Source organism: Mustela putorius, unplaced genomic scaffold, assembly GCF_011764305.1.
Source record: "Mustela putorius furo isolate JIRA1106 unplaced genomic scaffold, ASM1176430v1.1 tig00000589_pilon_pilon_pilon, whole genome shotgun sequence".
Taxonomy (NCBI): Eukaryota; Metazoa; Chordata; class Mammalia; order Carnivora; family Mustelidae; genus Mustela; species Mustela putorius.
The window spans coordinates 11,544,360-11,549,450 of NW_025421425.1; positions in this window are offsets into that span (position 1 = coordinate 11,544,360).

Consider the following 5,091-nt stretch of genomic DNA (forward strand, 5'->3'; position numbering starts at 1 on the left):
CGTGACATAGGGCTTTATTTCACAACCTTGAGATCATGACCTGAGCTGAAATCAAGAGTTGATAATTAACCCACTGTACCACCCAGGCATCCCAGAATTTCTCTTTACCCTTTATTGAAACAGGTTGTGATCACCTATTAGTGGAAGAGGTTCTGAGTAATGGGCCACATACACAAAAAAGCTGTTTTGATTTTAAAACTCCTACTTTGTATAATGTTCATTAAATAGGAATATGCTTATATCACAATACCCCAGTTGTCTATCAGCCATGCCTCAAAAATCAATGATTTCTAGTTTCCATTAAGCAATACATAAGAGACTAGCTATATCCTGCTAAAAACATCTTCTAGAGAGGAGCTCCAGTAAATACCATTAACATTTTCATAAGATTATCTAGTATTTTCATTTCCTTCATCTAAATAAGAAACAGAGTGTGACAAACCTGGTATTCTTCCAATGAACAAGTCAATTGTCTTAAAGTTGAATCAATAAATGGTTAGCAAGTCAGTCCAAAAATCAGACATCTTTGACTTTCTCTTTTCTTATTCTAGCATTTGGTGAAATTGCTCAAGTATGTTAAGGAAAATATATAGTTCTAAAAATTCATTTTATCAAACTTCAACTAGTTCTTCATTTCTATTGAATGATCTTATGTTGACACCTAATTCCAAGTCTAACTGACAAAAGTGACTTTCTAATCTACAAATAAAATAGCTTTTTTTTTTTTTTTTTTTAGTTATTGTCCTTTTCAAACTTGTCATTGAAAAAAATTGTGTTGGTTCATTGCAGCTCATAGTGTGTTCTAGGACTAATTCTGTCCTAATGCCAGATTTCTACTTTTAACAGCTTCAGATTCTGTGTTTCCAGGAGGTTCACTCCTGCTTTTTTCCGTGCCCTATAACCTCCCATCTTTACCAGATTCCAAACACATATTGGAAGAAGAATTACTAAATGTGGATTGCGACAGTTTCTTTGCTTCATTCTTGTTTTCCCTGTGCAAATATTTAAAACCCAAAATCAGCATTCCCTCTCTTTCCTGACCTCATTTCCTAAAGCAGCCCTTTCATTTATGTAGATATTTCTAGAAATTTCGGTATCAGTTCTCTTTCCATTCATTCTGTATTGTTTTGCAATGCAGTGTAAGTGAGAGAAGGGAAGTTTTCTTAGCTCAAACTCCAGACCTTCTACTTATTAGTATGTGACCTCTAGCCCTCAGAAAACAGGGAGCTTAATAATTGTCATTTCTCATCCTTACTGGAAATATTGCAATAACCTAATCACCACCCTTCTCAAAAGATTTTACTTTATTCCCATGTCCACTTAATAAAATCTATATTCATTAATCTGATATTCATTACCTGCTTGAAATTATCTTCCTATTCTCATATTTCTTCTTTTTATATCCAATAAATTCCAGTCACTTCTTTTTATTCACCTTCCTTGACACACTCTTCACCAAAACCAATTAAACTGTGCTTATATTTGCTCATTTTTATGAAACAATTGCATCAAGCTTTCCAAAAGAAGGTATTACCATTATTTCAGTTATTTCCATTCCTATCACCTTGTGATAAACCATAGCACTTCTATTATGATAACTAGCCAAATAAGGATAATATTTTTAATGAAGTTAAAAATTCAGTAATAAATTAATATATTTAAGGTAAGTAGAAGAGATCGATGTAAATATTTCTTCAATTTAAAACAAAGGTAATGACTTTAGAGTTATTTTTTTCAGTTGACATTCACATTGGCATTTTTATGAACAAGGATAAGCTTTTTCCATTGTTTCTAATTATAAGCTTTCTAGTGTTCCCTATTAAGTCATTCTAATATTGTGGAAATATCTATTGAGAGATATACATATTGTATTTGATCATTCTATCCAGGTTTGATGTTTTTAAAATAAATGTCCAAGCCTTGAAAAGCAAATGTAAGCCCTTTATGCTTACTCTGATTATTAAGGCTGATGCTTTAATAATTTAGTGTGTGAGTACTACCAATAAAAATGTCATTTAATTATCTATTTTCTCAGTTATAAGCTTTTAAACAATACCTCATGAAATTAGAGAAAATGTCCTTCGTTTTTCAATTCTGCTATTTGTAACTATTTCACTAACTGAATTTAAAATAGAGCAATTATCTTCTCCAGTAGCAAACCAAATTAAAGTACATTAATAGTTTGTGATTAAATTCATTTCAATTTTGAAAAAACTAATAACATTTTCATCTGAAATGCATACCAAATGATGCTGGATACATTTTGTGCTAATAGTGTCAAATAGATTATAGTAGGGAAAAGCATTTAATGGGTTTGATGTTAAGTTCTTATTGTTCTTTGTTTGGTATCCTTACCTACAACAAATTTAAAGAATGGTTTTCATTTAGCTTTAAAAGTAAATAAATATTTGTTTAAAAAATAAATATTTGAAAACCAGTAAATATGATCGATCATTCATTTCAAGGTTACTATATACTTTCTCAGAAAATGAATTGCTCAATTTTTAAAAATAGTTGATTTTTCATTCACATTGTGAGAAATAGTATTACATAAACAAATCTTAACATAAGAAATATATAAGTTTAGGTTATACTAGAAAAATATATATATTATTAATTTTATATATATATATATATATAAATAAAGGTATGCTATACAAATTTGTCCATTATTGAAGAGAATATTGAACATTTATATTCTATCATTGTATTTTAAAATTTATATAGATATATGAGCTTCTAGTGAAAAATAAATATGCTCCAAGTATTATTTGTTTACTTATTCACATACAATCTTATTTATTTTTATACTGTGAAGTAGAAATTACCTTCTTTTTTCAGAGGAGATAATTGAGATAATTCAGAGGAGATAAATGAGAGAAGGGAAGTTAAATAAGTTCATGCAATAAAAAAAAAAAGTTAATCCCCACCTAAAATAGGTTATATAGGGAGATATATAAATAGATACTAGAGATGTCATCTATAAACTAAACATTTCATTTTATAAATAAAACAGTAATGTGAAGAGTAACAGTAAATATTAGGTTTACAGTAAATATAATGTTTCTCAACTGGTTAACAGCAATTATAGGACTAAAACCATTTTTCCTTATTACTAGACCAGTGATAGATAAGCTTTTTATGTATGTATTTATTTATTTTTAAAGAGAGAGAGGGTGCACAAGCAGAGGGAGTGGGAGAGGGAGAAGCAGAAGCAGGCGCCCTATTGAGCAAGGAGCCTGATGTAGGGCTTGATCCCAGGACCCTAGAATCATGACCTGAGCCGAAGGCAGATGCTTAACCAACTGAGGCACCCATGTGCCCCTAGATAAGCTTTTAAAAATATGTTTTTTACTTCTGGAGTAAGCTTCCACTTAAGATCTATAACTCCAGGTTTAGACTGTGTTGATGAGGAAACATCCCCTGGGTGCAGTCCTAATGTGCAGAGACAGATGATCTGGAGTCGTCACTTCTATTGTCCTCCTCAAACTTCTTTTTCATTTTAAAAATCCAGTTCCTCTTCAACATCGGTTTTCCATTTACTGTATCTTCTGGAATACTTAAGTTAAACTCACAAAGAATGAGATCTACATTCTTTCTTCCAAGATCACAATTTTTCCATGTAGAATGTGGCTTCTCTTTAGACACCTTGTAGTTGAAGCTTCCTTGTGACCTTAGCTGTGACTCCCCCGTCCCAGCAGGCACTGAAGGATGGGATCATCATCAGTTCTCCGGTCCTTTATTTAACTCCATGAAAGCAATGTGACTTACTACAAAGGCAGAATCTTCACTAACAAACCAAAACAGTTTGAGGGAAAATGAGTATCTCCAAGGACATCTGTTTCCTCTTCATCACCTCTAGGCAAATGGCCACCATGTTCTAATTCCTTATCTTCCTTCTTATGGTCGTGTTCCATTCCCCTTCTTTCCACTTTCCTATTGGTTGGTTTGGCATCACCAGGATTCTCAAGTTGCTCAAGGTCTCAGCCTTTTGTACTCTCAAGGCATTCTGCTCTCTCTGACTTCCTTGTTTTTCACAGGAAACTTATCCATTAGTTTCCAGGGATTTAGTGTGACCACTTTGCCCTCAATCCCTTCAGATATGTTGATCCTTGGTCTCAGTGACTCAAGACCTTCTCTATTAGAGGCTGAGGTGATATGCAGTCAATCAAGGCAATCACAATGACAATGGCTGTGGCAGAGAGGGACAAGGCAAGGACAGTCAAAGCAAACCAAAGAACTTTTTCTGACAGTGAGAATTAATTAATTAATTAATTTGTTGTGAATTTTTTAGATGTATATTTATATTTATGGAAATACTGAAAAGTATTCACTAGCTTATAAATTTCTACCAAACTGGACCTTTGCATAGACTGAGGCATTCTCTTTGACTGCCACTTGGACAATGTATCAAATAGGAAGAAAGAGTCAATAGGAATGGATTAGAAACAGCTGTATTCTGGCTTGATGTATCTCTACAATGTATATATCTCTGATTTTTTTAAAAGATTTTATTTATTTATTTGACAGACAGAGATCACAAGTAGGCAGAGAGGCGGGCGGGGGATGGTGGTGGCGGGAAACAGGCTTACCGCTGAGCAGAGAGCCCAATGAGGGGCTTGATTCCAGGACCCTGGGGATCATGACCTGAGCCAAAAGCAGAGGTTTTAGCTCTCTGAGCCACCCAAGTGCCCCTACATAGGCCTGATTTAAGTCAAATACAATTTATCTAACCAGCAATCAATTCTAACTATTCAAAAAACTTGCCAGGTAAAATTATCATTTTGCTTCATCATGATTCTAAATATTTACATTATCAGTCTATACTTCAACTTTGAAATTTCCTATATTTACTTAGATGTGGAAGTTATATAATCCAGTGGAAAAACATCTAACTAGGGATCCAAAAGAACTTCATATATTAAACTACTCTGATTATAGGAATGACTTCATCTGTGCAATAGGTATTAAAATTGGTTATGAATATTTTTCATATGACAATTGTAAGAAATTAAAAGAGCTCTAGAAAGGGGTTTTATAATTTTATCAATAATTAGTATATCAGTATGCAGTCATGACACACAGTGGGGT